Raw genomic sequence first — 17,386 nt, forward strand, 5'->3', positions numbered from 1 at the left:
CTGTGTCAGGCTGTGGAATGCGGTAGATTGCTATCCTTCTTTATTGGCTATACACTGCCCTGGACAGCAAATTTCTGAGAAGGAAGAAACCAAAACGGTTTAAAACAACAACAGCCTCTTCCTGATACACTCAATATGCTCATGATTCATTCTTCTGGAGGCCTAAAATTGGTTGTGGTTTTGGTTAAGCACTTATCTTAAATTGGCAGCCCTTATTGCCATTTTGTGTCTGTTGCACAGAGACTTTTGAATAGCCCTCAGACTTTGTTCTGGTTCAAGAATACCTTGTTTTGGTTTTGGTTTGGGTTGACTCCCTAGCCTGTGCATTCACATATGAAAAGGGTTACTTTGTGGGCTTTTCTACATGGGGCTGCTAACCTGCAGTACCTTTCAGTTTCACTGCAGAATTAAGATCCCAGCATTATCTAAAGAGCATTTCCTTTTCTATTACATAATCTCTAGGTGGCGCAATAGAAACAATAGAAAAAGTGCTTTCTTTAGCTTCGATAAATAATACCATGGGAAGTTCTCTTTAAAAACAGAAGCAAAACTGGACAATCACAATGTTGCCTACAGAATCTGTAAACAAGGGATGAATACATAATAAATGTCTCATGTAAAAAAGCAGTCCTGCTGTAATTGATCCATGTATGAACCAGCTCCAAATTTAATCTCTTTCCATATCCTGCAAAGATTTATTGATGGCATTATCTGTATTCAATTTATAATCATTTGTATCCCCACTACTGCATGAACTAAAACCAGGAGAGAAGGTATTTATGTATGTGTTTGCTGGAAAATTTCTCTGCCTCTCTATCATGTCTTGCAGTTATGTGTTGTCTCCTCTCTCTCTACATTTCTCATTCTGTGTGTGTGTGTGTGTGTGGGGGGGGGGAGAGAGAGAGAGAGAGAGAGAGAGAGAGAGAGAGAGAGAGAGAGAGAGAGAGAGACTGACATACTCTGCCCTCTGCTGGATATAGAGAATAACAAATAAGAAAAGTGCAGAATTTATTCCCGCAGAATCTCACGTTAAGGTGCTCTCCCATGCAAAATCACAGCATAAACCCGGCTGAAAGCCAAGCTCTCTTCTCAGCCACATGGGGCTTGGGCTGCACAGCTGTAAACTGAACTGGAGTACAAGCCGCAAAATTAAGGAGATGAATTAGGCTGGGCATTATGTATCTCCAAAAATGAACAACTACATGACCAAACAAGATACATATTTGCATAAAATCATATGCCAATTGATTTATGTGTGTACATTAAAATTGGGAAATAATTAGTATAATTTCAATAGAAGCATACCTCACCATGGTGGGCATCAGTGACTGGATAACCTGGGTGCCAGTTGGATAGAAGGTAAAGGTAAAGGTTTCCCCTTGATGTGAAGTCCAGCCATGCCTGACTCTAGGGGGCGGTGCTCATCTCCGTTTCCTAGCCGAGGGAGCCAGCGCTTGTCCGCAGATGGTCTCCGTGGTCATGCGGCCGGCATGACTAAACACCGAGGTGCAGGAACGCTGTTACCTGCCCACCGAAGTGGTACCTGTTTATCTCCTTGCATTTGCATGCTTTCGAACTGCAAGGTTGGCAGGAGCTGGGACGGAGCAACGGGAACTCACCCCGTTGTGCAGATTCGAACCGGCGACCTTTTGATCTACCAGCCCAGCAGCACAGTGGTTTAAACCACTGCGCCAGCTGCAGTCCCACTGTGGATGGGGAATCTCAAGGGAAGCTGCCACACGCTGCTGACAGTTCTTATCCCAAAACTGGGTCGGGCTTTAAGCAGAGCATACCCTCTGCTTAAAAAACTTTCCTCTGTAAAGTGGGGCTAAGTCCCCCGAAGAAGGACACATTCTGCCAGGCTGTGCTCTCCCGGTAACATGTTGCTGGAAAAAGGTGTGCTCCCTACGCAGCTCGGGACCACAGTGTCGATGGAGCCCGACTGCCGTCCACCCAGACACGGCCGTCTCGTTCTGAGGCCCTGCCTCTGGCTGCCACCTCTGCGGGAGGCTCAGTTGGAGGCAACAAGGAGAAGGGGCTTTTCAGTGGTGGCTCCACCGTTCTGGAATGGGGGCTACCAACTTTAGCATCCTTTCGGTGCCTGGTGAGAACTGTTCTCTGTCACAGGGCATTTAATCAGTTTGTGTGGTGGGCAGGAGGGCTTTGTGACCAGCTTAAATGGGTTCTCTGATTAAAGAATACAGGGCATTTCCATTTTTATATATTTGAAATTGGTTTAAAATGTTTCATGAGAACCTTTTTATGTTGTGTGTAATGTTGTCATCTGCACGCTGTATTTTTAGCAGCTTGTAAACCACCCAGAGAGCTTTGAGTGGTATACTAATTAATTAATTAAACAAATGTCATCCTATGAATACCTCCTCTCTAACTCAGCTGCACTGGCTGCCACTTCTAGAGATGGGAATGAAGCAGCTGGAAAAATTCTTGCCAGGCAAATTCTTAAAGACACAGGAGCCTGAGCTGTGAACTGGATTGTTTGTTTGTTTTAATGCATTTGGTTTATGGATGTGCTTGACAAATTTCCCCTATCAGGCTCTTTTGTAAGCTATGGGAAAAGGAAAAAACCCAGGAAAGCTTTAACTATAATTAACTGGTACTTTTGGTGCAGGGTTGGGCATTGACGCATCAGTGTGCAAGCAAAATCTTGATGCAATTATGTGCACATGCTTTTGCTGCAGTGTCTTGCTGTTACAAGAATGTATTCCTGACCCCCCTCCCCCCGGGGTCACCAACAACAACGTGGTCAGATTCTTGCTACAACTGCATGCATGATTACACTGTTCTTTGCAACGTTTTATCAACACACACAAGTACTGATATATACATCAGTAAAACACCACTGAGAAAGGCTGTTAATGCAATCATGCATACAAATGCACCTCCATTTTGCTTTATGTTATTAATGCATACATGTACATTAACAATAAAAAGGATGCATGGACAAAGCCACTCTCATTTATTCAGAATGCTCTGCACAACATGTGGAAATAAACACAGATATGGAGGAATCTTAATGCATAACAATCCAGGCCCAAAAATTCGGATGCAGAGGGTTTTAGGAACATTCCTCAACTCTGCTGACTGGAAATCCATGAAAGGCACAGGAATGAGCCAGAAGGAAAAATATCAATCCAGTCTGTGAACACAAGTGAATATTCAGGAATCTGAGCTCTGGCAGACAAGGCCTCTTCATGAAAGAAAAACGGCCAGCAAGATTTCCCTTCCAAGGCACTGCAGCTTCATGGATTCTGGCTGGCCTAGAATTACCTCTTGCCCATTCATCCCTACTGACTCTGCAGAATTCTCCTTCACCTTTGCAATTTCTCTTTCCAAGGTCAGAGTCCAGGAGCAGGTGAAATTTCAGCTAATGAACTGACAGCTCAACAGAATCCCAAGATTCTGGTGCAAGAGGTGTTGTTGTGAAGACGCTTGCACTCAGAAACATGGCACGGGGCAGCCCACCTGGTCATGCCGGAGCTGCAAAGATGATGGCGACAACACACAGCAAGCGGTGCTGCTTGGGCAACTGCGTGAGCAAGAGACGTGCCGAGTCGCGCCGGGTGCGAAACCCGTTCGCGGAGACACTTCCGGCTATATAGGTGCTAAAAGGCACGGCGGTCCCTCTCCCTTTCCCTCTGGCCATCCCAGATGGATGTGGGTGAATCCTCCCTTAGAAGGATGGCTTAACTATTTGCTACGATGCTACGGAACGGAGACCCTACATATCTAGATGCGATGTGCGCTCCTGTGAAGTTGTCAGCAGCTCGAAATACAGTGACTTGTCACATATCAGGAAGGGAAGAGAGCGCATTTATTGAAGGTCTCAGCTTCCTCATGTCAGTGAGCCAAAGGGCCAAGCCACGTGGGGATGCTTCATGTATCATCAGCTACAGCATCTCCTTCTCCCCCTCCTTATGTAAGAACCTGGCTCTTCAGCCAGGAGCTGGATCCAGACTTAGTTCAGGACTAACTGCAATGCCATTGATTTCAGCGGGTCTACTGTAGGTAAGATTAAGTCTGGCTCCAAACCCCAGACTGCAGTGTGTGAGAAGCACAGCTCGGACCCTTCCCTTAGCTGCAATTCATGTGGAAATGGTTCCATCACTGCATGCAGCTAGGAGGTCTTTAAAACATCTTCCGGTAGCCCTTCTGGCACCATATAACTGGCCAGATTTATCTACATGGTAGCATCTTCTTCCCCTCCTGTAATTCATTCTTTGAAGAGGCTGGCCTGGTTCACACAGATCAATCCATATGGGTTGAGTATGGGTGGCTGTTAAATTATGGGTTGTCCTTATGTGTGAACCCTGCACTGTGGATTAACTAGGGGTTGTTAACCACAAACAACACAGGAACAAGACCTCTGGTTTGTTGCCATGTTGTAAGCTGTTGTTTGTTTGTGGCTCATCTTCCGGCGTCATATCTTTTTGCCTTTTGGTACTGTCCATGGGGTTTTCATGGCAAAGATACTGGAGTGGGTTGCCATTTCCTTCTCCAGTGGATCACGTTTTGTCAGCGCTCTCTGCTATGACCTGTTCATCTTGGGTGGCCCTGCACGGCACAGCTCATAGCTTCATTGAGCTACGCCAGCCCCTTCGCCATGACAAGGCAGTGATCCATGAAGGAGCACAACTCATAGTTAAATGCTATGAGTTAACTATGTTGTTAAAAGAACAACTCATACTTAAATGCTATTGTCGGGCCTGCATATAAGGACAATCCATGATTCAACAACAACCAGAATTCTGGGTGGTTGTTACATACGAACCAGTACAAGTTGTGCCAACCCGACTAGAGCTATCAGCATTCTCCTTCATGCTGACCAAGGGCAATGCAAACACAGGGATTTTATTTGTGCTCCTGGCAGTCAACACACCTTTGTTATTCACTGCTAACTCTCTGCTCCCTTTTCCCAAGGAGCTGAGTAGGAGATGTAGACCAATTTCCGGCTCAGGCAGAGCCAGTTCATGAACTGGGGGATGCTCAAATCTCTCTGGTGCCTTAGATCCTCTTGTCTCTGGTCTTGAGCTTCTGGTCTTCAACTGTGCTTCCCATGTCTGCTGCAAATTTATTTTTAGAGACACAGTCACTTCTGCTGTTTAACATTCGTTCAAAGAGCTTATCCATGTGTCCCTGCCAACCCCCCGACTTCCAATGGCACAATCCCTCTCCCAGCTGTCTCTCTTTCAGAGGATATAAGCTCACTTGGAGCAGCTGTTCTATGGAAAGTTAACCAGGAAGATGCACTTCAGATCTTTATGTCACAAGAGATGGAATGAGCGAGCTTGCTAGGACCAGGTCCCTGTGAAGCAGCTGCCTGTAAGAATTGTCTGAAAGGAAAACCCCAAGAAAACTGGCTTCGCTCATCATTTTTGATGCTGTGATTAGGAAAACAGCACTCTGTAGAATTTCCCTCCTCAGCACATGTCCCAAAAATGAAGGCACCCTCAGTGTTGAGCGATGAGTTTGGTCAGGGTTATGCATATAATTAAACTCCTCTTTAAATATCAACTTCCATGCTACCTTTTTGTGATGTGGTCTGAAACCAGCTTCCTGAAGTGGTCGAGTCCCTTGGCAAAGAAGTCGTATGCTCTAGCTGCATTCACACAACACGAGCGACCCTGCATGGCTACCCATGGTTTACAGTTTTACCATGATCTACCTGACAATCAAGCAGTTTCTCCATGACTGTGGCTTTCATCCTCCCTGCTGAGTCCTCCCACTCTTGGTATATCTCCCATCAGCCACTATGCCTGAAATTCAGTTCCAAGGCACATCATTTCCTACCTATGTTGCCTGCCTCTTCCTCATTGGCCAAACATAGAGGCTGGATGGCCAGAGCAGCTCCTTCAGTTGCCACTCTTTCCAGAAGACTCTGTGGTAGTTACATACCAGGTCTGTGAAAATTATGATCTTGGGTTCAGACAACACAACAAGCCGTGGTGGTGCAGAAAAAGCATAGAACAAACCATTGTTTCTTATCATGGTTTCTAAAGGCCAAATTTACCATGGTGAAATACTGCAGCTGGGTTCAGACAGGCAACCATGACAGACCAACCATGGTAAAACACACCATGGCCTGTTGTGTTGTCTGAACCTAGTCTGTACTTTTCTGGCATAGAATGAATTGTAACGATGCTCCATTTTACAGTTTTTGCTTTGCTTTTTATTGTTATTGAAGTTGTAATCAGTAGCATGAATTGAAGTTGTAATCAGTAGCTGAATTCTTTGATCTATTCTTGCTGGGGAGAGGGGCAAAAAGAAATCGCTCCCAAAAATTCAACGTGCAGGGCTTCGGTGCTTACCTTACCATAAGGAAATGAAAGTGTCCCTTATTCGCCATTTTTATCCCATTTGTCTGTCCTTGTATCTGCTTAAACTTCCCGGAATGCCTGCCGGCCAGCTTCCTCCCTTGGACCTGACAACTGACTGAGGAGTTTTTCATCTGCATCAGCCAAGCCAAGCCAAGCCAGCCCTAACAAAGGAAGTCTTCCTTCCTTAAGGAAGGGAGTTCTCTTGAGGCTTTACCCAAAACTCAAGAAAGCAACAAGGCAGCAAGTTCAGAGAGGGCTAAAACTTGAAAAATAGAGCACAGAGAACACCTCCATCAGCTCCTTATAGTAAGTCCTGAACCAAGATTTTTTTTCCTGGAAACCTCAGCATCACTACAAAGCATAAGAAAAAATGACCGCCTCTTTTGCAGGGAAATAAAAATGTTTTGGAAGGTTAGGTGGGTTTCAGCACCATGCTGACTGCAGTATTTTTAAACAGTGCCTGCTAAACCATGATTTTGAACATGGTCGCATGGATATTGCTTAGAGATTTCATAATATTAAGCAGTCTGCACATTAAAGGCACATTAATGGGAATAAAAACTTGGCAATCCCACCCCCTGCCCAGTGGTTATCAAAGATCTCTGAAATTGCTTTGATGCACACGGAAGGAGAGCAGCTCAGTTCTGGGATTGTCCCGCAGTGAACTTAAGACTGTTGCTCATTTGACACCCAGGCTGGGGTTGGGAAGATGGAGGAGTGCCAAGCAGAGACTCCGTCCCCTCCCGTCCCCACTTTCCCAAACCCCTTCTGAAAGCGTCTGTCCGGCCCTGGGCTGCTCAGACCTTTGTCTCGTGTTGTTTACAGGAACACGGGAGTACAGTGTGGAATGCCGCGGATGGTGGTCCAAGAAATACACGCTCTCTCTCTGATTCACTGCGATGTTTTCTTCCTCCTCTCTCAAGTTTACAAAGCCTCTTTCAGAAGCACGCTGGCCTTAGATACGTCTCAGGGATACCCAGCGCCCCTGCACCTCCACGAGTTCAGGAGGACTGTTGGCTCTCCTTCTGGATTTTTCTCCAGTGTTTAACTCTGGTCAGCCTAGGAGTTAAGTCCCACTGATCTCAAGCAGACCTTCCCCTGAGGACTTATCTATAGATTGCTGTGGGAAGAGGATAACACTATGCATATTAGCCTGGACGATGCCTAATAAACCCAGTGCAATTTACTTCCTAATAGATGTAGAAACATAGAAACAGAGTGAGTCAGAAGGGGTCTCCCAGGTCATCTAGTCTGACCCTTGGCTCTAGTCGGCTCCTCTCACGACATGCCCACCATGTGCCTGTCCAGTGTATCCTTGAACACCCTCACCGATGGGGCCTCAGCTGCCTCCCGTGGAAGCCCATGAGCATTGTCAAGCTGTGGGACACCAGAAATCGCTGTGGTCCAGATGGGCATCAACCCAAAGGGAGAGCTGCTGTGTAAAAAGCGAATCCACGCTCCCCAGAGTTGCACGCCGCATGCCTGCAGTGAGAAAGCAGCCGGCAAAACTGGTCCAGGCACCCACCAGAAAAGCAGCTGGCACCGCTTTCAAGAGCCATGAGGACTCTTCAAAGCCAAGCAGCAGGAAGGAGGGATTCTGGGGCAGATGGGAGCAGCTTCTGTAAATGTTTCTGCATACGAGCCTGGAAGACACGCCTTTCCAAGCAGCTGCCCCAAAGGCGTCCATGTGTAGCACTGAGCCAGAGCTGAGTATGGGGGGTGGGCGGGTGGCAACTGGAGGGGGAGAGGCCCCAGGTAGCAGGGAGCCGAGCATCTGTCTGGGTTGGGGGTCTCCAAGGAAGGCCAAGACAGCCATCCCTGGGGGTGCTGGGCTAGAGGGACAAATGGCCCCCTCCAGCTCTGCGATTCTAGGGAGGCTGTTGCACCAGCAACAAAATGAGCTGCCTCTAGAACAAGCCTGGCTGAATGTACATTCTTTGGGGCTTCCCCTCTACAAAAGAGGAACTGGGAAACAGCATGGATGGTTTCCAAAGCTGGAAAAAGAGTGGAAAATCCCCAGTCTTCTTACAGTCTAAGGTTGCCAGGGAAAACATAACCATTCTTTAAAGGTAAAAAAAAAAAAATGTACCCAGGATGTGGTCATGGTTAGAAAATAAATTCAATGGCTCACATGGTGTTTTGGCTTCTGTTTCTTGTTTTTTGCAGTGCTGGAGTTCAAGAGGTAGACACGCCGCACCTTTCCCAAACAGCAGGACATCAAATTGAGCTTTGTTAAAATCATTTTCCTTTGGAAGACAGCATGCTAGAATATAATGGGGTCATTGTGAAAAGTTCAGAAAGATTTCCAGGAATGCATCCGCAAGCATAGAAAACTTCACTGTTTCTCACGTTATACAGCAACGAAAACCTGTTTTCAACAGTACAGGCATGCACTTAGGAGACATTTTACTGTAAAATACATGTTAAGCCTATTTTCAGCCTTAGGAAGGGGCATATACTGCACCCTGATTACTGTACTTTAAAATTACTTTAAAATTATTACTTTAAACAGCAATACTTTTATGCACTTCTGCACATTTACTTACTTATAACACAGAAGTACAGTGCCAAATACTGTACCTTAAAATGTAAATACAGTATTTAATATATGATAGGAACGCTAAAGCATTACAGCAGGGATGGACCAAATCCAGTTCCCCAGAGGCTGCACCAACCTTCCCTGGTTCCTCAGCACCCCTTCCCACAACCACTAATTGCATGGCAGTTTCCCAGTTTTCTTAAGCACCTGACACCAACTCTTTATTCTTTTGGCACCAGGTAAACCCCCTTTCCCAATATTTTAATTGCTAAGTTTTATACGGCATATTATGTTTTTTATGGTATTTTATCTTGGATTCTTGAGTGCCCCCTGGCTTGTTTTGTTCTGGATGCTTTTTATGGATTGTACATGGAGTTTGTTGGGGTTATTGCTGCGGTTATATTTTACATGTTGCGTTTGGCTTATGTGTTTTTGGTTGGGATTATGATTTTTTGTGTAGTTAATTTATTGTAAACCGCTTCAGGGAGCTGTTCAGCTGATGAATGGTATAAATGGTATAAATATATTCTGAATAAATAAAAATAAATCCATTACTGGCAGTCGGAGTTTTAAACTACGGTATGGAGACACTTTTTGAGCGGAACCGGCTGGTGCTGGAGGTCAGACTAGATGGCCCGGGTGGCCCCTTCTGACTAGCTCTGTTTCTATGTTTCTCTGTTTTTGCCTGCCATTGTAGAAGAATTTGGCCCACCCGGTGGAAGAAGTCTCACATCTCTGCCACTGCACAGACTGGGTTTGGTCAAGTTCAGACCAAACCATTTCCATGAATTCCACTAGCACATTTGATTTCCTTGAGCAATACCTGGAAAGCATCTTGAATCTGTCAAAGGGCTATAAATAGCTGGGATATTCCAGTGATATGTTTGCAAGGGAGCTGATACTTCAGTGGTTTTTCCTTGTCATTCAAATGGCTAGGAAATAAGTAAACAGGGAATGTGACGTCGAAACCCAGCCAGAAGGGGATCAGTTTGGCCTTTATATGAGCATGTGTTTGGGAGAGCTGACTGTCTCTCCCAGGATTTTAGCTGCCTAGTCTGAGAGTTTGTCTGCCTCCATCTATGCTCAGCATGTTTATTTTAAAGGCACTGTGGTGCAGTGGTTAGAGTACCGGGCTGGGTTCTTTTCCACACTTGCCATGAAGCTCATTGGGTGTCTTTGGGCCAGGCATGCACTCTCAGCCTGACCTACCTCACAGGGTTGTTGTAAGGACAAAATAAAGAGGAGGCGGAACATCTAAGCCATCTTGGGTCCCTCAAAAGAGAAGAAAGGCAAGATGTAAATATAACCTAAGGATAATAATATTGCAAAACACTATCAGCCTTCAGTTACCTCCTCTCAGGAGAATAAAGTTGCAGCCTTGGAAAATCTCATTGCCCAGAGTCATGCAACCTCCTTCAACAGTAACGTTTATGGAGAAAGGACTTCACTATGATTTGAAAGACACATGACTTCAACAAAGCTCCTGGAAATAATCTATTTTCTAAAAGGAGTTGGACTTTGGCCAAGAGGATGGAAAACATAGTTAAAACTGGCCAAAATAACCAGTGCAAACCCAGGCAGGAACTAATTCACGGTCCAGAGCGCATGAACCTTCAAAGAAGCAAAGCAAAGTCCTTCACGAGAAATCCACTGCTATGGAGACAAACCAAGCATGGCCCCTGGAAACAACTTCTGAAAACAGCTGCAGCCTCTCTTAGGGGCATCATTGGCTTGCTCTAAGGTTAACAAGCAAAGGGCCGGGACCGTGGAAGATCGATCCCCTGCTATTTGCCCACAAAGAATTAGGCTCATCACTACCTTCCCGAGATGTGAAGGGCAAAGCACTCATGAACGCCATTCCGCTGAGCTGGCTGGAAGAGTTGCCAGAGTAGGGCTCCTTCCAGCTTCGCTTTGCCTCCACAGTGAAGATGCTGTTCTTTTGTGGGATGAATGTTTGCAACCAGGCGTACAATGCCTGTGTTGTTCTACAGTTGCAAAATAACCATGTATTTCAGAAGGGCTAACACCCACTGATTCCACTGCCACATAAAACATCTTGTAACTATATAGATATAGAAGCATGGAAACAGTGAGGCAGAAGGGGTCTCCCAGGCTATCTAGTCTGACCCTGGGCTCCAGCCGGCTCTGCTCATGACATGCCCACCAAGTGCATGTCCAGTCTATCCTTGGATACCCTCACCGATGGGGCCTCAGCCACCTCCTGTGGAAGCCCATTCTACACCCTCGGGGTCCTAAGTGTCAGGAAGTGCTTCATGGCATCCACATTGATTCCTTGAGCTTTGCTGCACTGGAACATGTCCTGCCCTCCTCCACAGAGGAAAGCAGGTCTCTACCCACCTCCGTGTGGCACCCCCTCACATACCTGCATGTCGCCAGCAGATTTTTGTATTTTTGTATTTAATGGTAATTTATTATGTACTATTGTATTTCAATGTATTTTATCATGTTGTAAGCCGGCCCGAGGTTTCGGCAAGGGGCGGCATAGAAATGTAATAATAATAATAATAATAATAATAATAATAATAATAATAATAATAATAATAATAATCCCCTCTGAGTCTCCTCTTCTCCAGGCTGAAGAGACCCAGCTCCCTCAGTCTCGCCTCATACCCCATCCCCTGCAAACCGGCCACCAACCTTGTGGCCCTACGCTGCACTGACTCTAACCTGATATATATAGATACATATGGAAACACCTGGGCAAGACAAGACAGATCCAAAATGAGCTTTTTCTTCCCATGTGCAGAAGAAGAGGTATGCCTCCCAGACTACAATGGACGCATTGACAGAAAGGATAAGTTACCAGGCATCTAATCCTTGCCTTCAAGGACTTCCTCCTTCAGTTTGAAACTCCTGGCTTTAATAATCTGCCTGCTCAAGGGTGGCACAGGTAATTTTTCAAGTGAGAAATTGTTTCACTCTACCCAGACTGAAGCTGAATGTGCTGAAGCCGATTTTGAATGCCAAAATGCAGTTCTGAAAGCTACAGATTTAGGGAGCATAAGAAGGGAGTACTAAGCATAATTCACAGTCTAAGGGATTCAGAAGCACAGATTGAGAAAATCTGGTTATGGGTGTTGTCTGCGAAGGTAAAATCATATATGTGGTGTTTTGTTTTATTTTATTCATTTTATTCTAAGCCATCCCAAGATGCTAGTGGTGGACAGGGTACAAGCACTTTTAATTAATTAATAAACAAATATGTACCAAATCAGTCAATGTATCACATTCAGTTGATAGATTTTGCTTGGAAAACAGCACAGTTGGTTAGTTTGATGTTAAAAAGTGGCTACAGGTGGCAAGCTGGAACTTGAAAGGATTAACATCAATTTGTTCTGCCTGGAAATGGAACAGAGTTTTATTTTTGTGCAATCAGAGCTGCAGATACCAAAATTAACTAACTTTCTGGGAAGAAGGAAATGCCACTCCTGCATATGGAAAGCAGTCTAATAATTGCAAGGCAAACGTATTTATTACCAGTATAATTTGAAAAATAGCCCAGCAAGGTTTTGACGTTTTGTAAAGCAAAATTTAAATCAGACCCATTAATGCAGAACACATTTTCGCATCTAAGGGTGGTTTTCCTTCCAGGCATGAGTGTTGAAATATTTATTCCATCTTTTTAAAAAAAGTAATGAGCTCTTACTGGTGTGACCTCAGGTGCTCCAGGATAAGACAGTGTGATGAATCATTGAACCAGTTAGGACACTGTTCTTGCTCAGGGAAGATGATTTCAAAAGTGCCTTGATTTAAGTGAATGGAATGGTAAAACAAGCAACTCAAGCCATGATTTAGGTTTCAGCTTATCCATGAAAGTGGAGAACAAGAAGTCCTAGACTTAGGGTGAACCAAATGATAGTCTGTGAAACATACTAAAGGCATAAGTCTCTGCTCTATTTCAGGTTTGTCATTTAACCCTCAGTTGGAAGATTAGGCTCCTGAGTCATCAAAACATTCTCTCTCCAATAGCTGTGGAAAACTTGCTGCCAGCTCTTGTAAATGATGCAGCTGAGTGGAATCTCTCCTCCTCCTCCTCCCTGATGCAAAATGTCCAAGTGAAATTATCTTTCTCACTGAGCCAAGTTGATCCGGAGGAACCGTTACAACTGCGAACATGTGGTTCCACCAAAGTGGTTCTTGAGTTGTTGAGGTGGGTGACAGCAGGAAAAAGGTCTCTTTTCCGAAGTTCTCTTATTGACGGTTGATCAAGAGCAGCAGGGAAGGAAATGCCTTTGAAGATATTCCAGAAGAGACAAAGGGAAAGCCATTCCAGCATCCTGGAGCAGGACAAGAATTAGCTGCAGATGTTGGGAGAGATGGAGCAAAGAGCTCTCTCAGCACAACCGTAGATGGATCTCTTGTCACACATCCCATAATACTCACTTCTTCTCAAACGGGGTCTGGCTGTTGAACAGGCTCCCTTGCTTATTTAACTTGACTTAACGCCAAGGCACTCAACACCCCCCCCCCCCATGACACACTCTCCAAACTGACTTTGTGGAGAGGCAAGTGAAGTGGGTAGGGATGCTGCTCCAGGGCTGGCAGGCATGCAAAAGACCCAGAGGCCTGAGACGCATTTCAAGCCAACTTCCCCACCGAGAGGCGAGTGAGGAATCCGCGCAGTCCTTGCGGCAAGAGCAAAGAGCGCGTCCCTCTCGGTTCGGAGGTGCAAGGGAACTTTCCTGTTCGGACTGTAAGGACCTGCGCTAGCGATGAGCACCAATGAACGTGCAGAAGGAAGGGCATCCGTCGCAGGCCTTCACCAGAGTTTCAGAGCTGAGCTGGGAGGAAACAGGTAAGACGGCCTAGAGGGAAGGTGTGCATAAGCGGGAATCGGTGGCAGATGGGATGTTGCAAGCACTGCGCCCGTGCCTCCTGCCTGCCAAGGACTCCTGCCCCTGCCCCACCCAGGCCCTTCCAAGAGGGGGAAGGCTTGTTCTCCGCATGGTGTGCATGAAGTACATACACACAGCTCTCCAAAGCATTCCTCACGTCTGGCTGTGCTGGCTGGGGCTGTGGGTATTGTAGCCTGCTGACACTTGCGGGGCTGCTCAGCTCACCTGTTCGCAGGTGTGCCCAGCTTGCCTTTCCTGACAGACGTGCTAAACCTGGGGATCTCTCCTTCCCTTCTTGCTCCTTGCCACTCGCACCAGCTCTCCTTTGGCCAGAAGATAGTTCTGGTGCTATGCAAGGAGCCACTGGCAGAGGGCAATGGGCCGAATCACGGAAGCCGGTGCGGTGCAGGGCTGGGCCTCGGGGATCTGTGCTCGTCCCCGCTCGGCCATGGAGCCAACTGGGTGACTTTGGGCCAGCCACAGACTCTCAGCCCAGCCTACCTCACAGGGCTGTTGTTGTGGGGATGAGATGGAAAGCATCAGGAAGAGAATCACGTAAGCTGTTGCCGTTACCATATATTTCATTTTTATACCACCCCATGGCCAAAGCACAAGTTGCCTTGAGTTCTTTGGAAGGAAAACAGGTGGGAAAGACATATAATAAATAAAACTAAATAAATAAATATCAGACCAAGAGTGGGCCTACATTCAAATCCCCACTCAGCTGACAACCTCACTGGGTGACATTGGCCTTTTCGCTCTCTCTCTCAGCCTAGCCTACCTCAGAGGATTGATGCAAGGATAAACTGGGTGCAGAGAGCTAGCCCATCATCTTGAATTCCTGGAGTAAAGATGGAATGTGAACTTGGACGCATGTTGTAAAGCACACAGAAAGAGCTTCTCCTCTTCTTGCAGCTGCTTTACGGACGCCGTATCCGTGGCGTGAATAAATACTTGTTGCTACTTGGATACATGCCACAGAACTAGGGCAAGTCACGGCATGGACCGACGGCTCCTTTTTTTAATGCTGGGGATGATGGGAGATGGAGGGCACCAGGCAGTTTTATCGCTTCCTCTTGAAAGGCATAACATTTGAAGCAGCCCTCAATAACTGGCTTCCACCTGCCGCAACTGCAGAGGTCCAGTTTTCGATTCTCCCATCCCACCCTTAAGGCTCATCTCAGCCGCAAATGCATCCCATCTTATCCTCACAACAACCTGACAAGGTAGGGCCTGCCTGCCTCCAAGAGAAACAAACACGTAAGGAAAAGCCTCGCTTGGATTATTTTTCCATTCTTGTGACTTCTGGACAGTCTCAAAGTCTCCCAGCAAGCGTGTTTTTGCTCACGCAGGTGAAATGCAAGCGTCTTGTATTGTGGCACAAGGACAGGAGGACCCAAAGGGCAGCCAGAACGCCTGCTGAAGTGGACCCATTGATCACCTGACCTACTGGTTTAGAGGGACGAATCCGGTTATTCGCAGCTGGGAGGAAAGCTGCTGACTAAGGGACGGGGTTGCTGATGTGTGCAACATTTCCCCTACTTGAAAATAAAAAAAGCAGCCGCACCTCTGTGTGCTCTCCGGATCAGCTCCGCAGCTTTGCAAGGTTGCTTACCTTACAAACAAACAAGCACGAAGAAGAAGAAGAAAGAGAAAGTGATGCATATCAGCTGGTTTGTATCTTGCTGGGCTTTCAGGGCTAGAGTACACACTGTCTGAACTGCTTCACATGCAGCTGAATCCCACTTTCATTTCTCACTTCAAAATAAGTATACAGGACCTTTATCTGGATTTATTTATTTATTTATTTATTTATTAAAACATTTTTATGGATTAAGAGTTCCATGCATGGATCAGGCAAGTTTATCCTCCCATTAAGCAACTTTCTGCCCTAACTTTTCTCTCCACTCAAACAGATGCTAAATGAAAAAGATGTTTTTCTCTTTCTGATCATCTCTGCGAACATGAGCAATGGGGTGATGCGTTTAGTGGGGTGATGCATTTAGAGGGAAAATTCACTGGGTGGGAAGGTTCAAAACTCCCTCTGTCTTGCATACCGTGATCCCCATTTGGATCAGGGCCTCACATGCTTACATAGAAATAAGAAAGTGGGGCTCCCCTGTACCCCGTGTGTTCAACGCAGTGTGTAGTTTCATCCACAGCCAGCTATTTCTCCCTTACCTCAGAAACCTTGCTGAGAAAATTGCTCGCATTTGTGTTCAGTCTCAAATTCAGCATTAAAGTTTCTGCTGTCAACTCGTGAAAAAAGGCTTTCCCCCCTAAATACACCTGTTTCCAGGTGAATAATGCACATGTACAGGGAAGCAAATGGGATGAAGAGCAGGGATGGGTGGGAACTGTGATTTTTGAGCTTGGCTTGGAAAAGAATTCACACTTTTCTTCCTATTTGGGACAGGGAAAAAATTGAGATTCTTTCAAAAAACCAGAGTGTGGGAGAAGCCAAACTGAAATGGAAATTCGGAACATCCAGCCATGCTAGGGCGGAATTACGGGACTGGCTTTTGAACTGCAAAACATCTCTAACCGGGCAAAGAATAGCCAGTTCCCCTGATTTTCACCCGGAGAGTTTAGCCCTTCTCTTGGCCCTAATGAAATGAACTCTGGAACTTCAGCTCAAACCCAAGGGCGAGATACCTACTTTTATCTTCCATAAGAGATTGTGTGTGAATGTTGACCTAGAGATAACGTATCTGCTTGACAAGATTCTTTTATGACTTTTATGACTGTTGCAAACACTGAAAGGATCAAGAAACTCTCCCCAATACTTCGTAGCATTGCAGTTTCCTATGCTGCGGATGGATCCCTGCCAGGACAAAAACAGGGATTCACAAACAGCTAAAATGTGCTGAACATTCAGAATCCAGCAGTGCAGCCTCGAAGGGAAATCTCCGAGTGAAACCTGGAACTTTAGAGCTTTAAATGGTTGCTGACATACCGTAATGCAGTTATTAAACTTTATAAGTTGACAAATGCTAATGCCGTCGTATGCCAACTATCAAATATTGTCAAGCAACAAATATTGAAATCACATGCAATCAGACGCCATATTCTTCTCTCCAGTGAATGCCTGCCAAATATTTGAACTCTCAGGTGACACCAGAATTTATAGAAGTCAGCAAGAAAAGGAAAAAGAACTGGCAGAGTGAAGATTTCCAGAAGAAAACCAGATCCCGAACAGACTGGGAAAACAGGTAACTCAAGGTCATTCTCTGAGGCTGAGAATGTTGAGCAGCCATGAACAGCATTGGTTCTAGGTTTCCCCGCCATAGGTAAGTAAGGGCAGTGAACTGTCTCCGGTTCAGCCAGCCAGCCACTCAGGAAGGGATCCGTCTATGTGGAAAAGCCATTTCTAGGCCCTGGCCGCTGCTCGGGAAGGGGGGCAGCCCCCAGGATGGAGATTGCGCAGGTCGCCCTTGATCACGACCCCGCACCGCGGAGGCCTCTTCTCCTGCAAGATGCGCTCTGCTCCAACGGGGGCTGTTCGTGCACGCGCTTCCCAAGCGCATCTTTCCCTCTCTTGCGCGCTGGCCAAGGAGCGCGCACTTCAAAGGCACGGGCAGGAAAATGCCCGGGGGGGGCAACGGGCAGCCAGCCTCCAGGACGGGAGCAGAGACCTACCCCTGCTGGGGGGGGGG

The sequence above is a fragment of the Varanus komodoensis genome, unplaced genomic scaffold, assembly GCF_004798865.1.
Source record: "Varanus komodoensis strain SLA01 unplaced genomic scaffold, ASM479886v1 scaffold34_1, whole genome shotgun sequence".
Classification (NCBI taxonomy): Eukaryota; Metazoa; Chordata; class Lepidosauria; order Squamata; family Varanidae; genus Varanus; species Varanus komodoensis.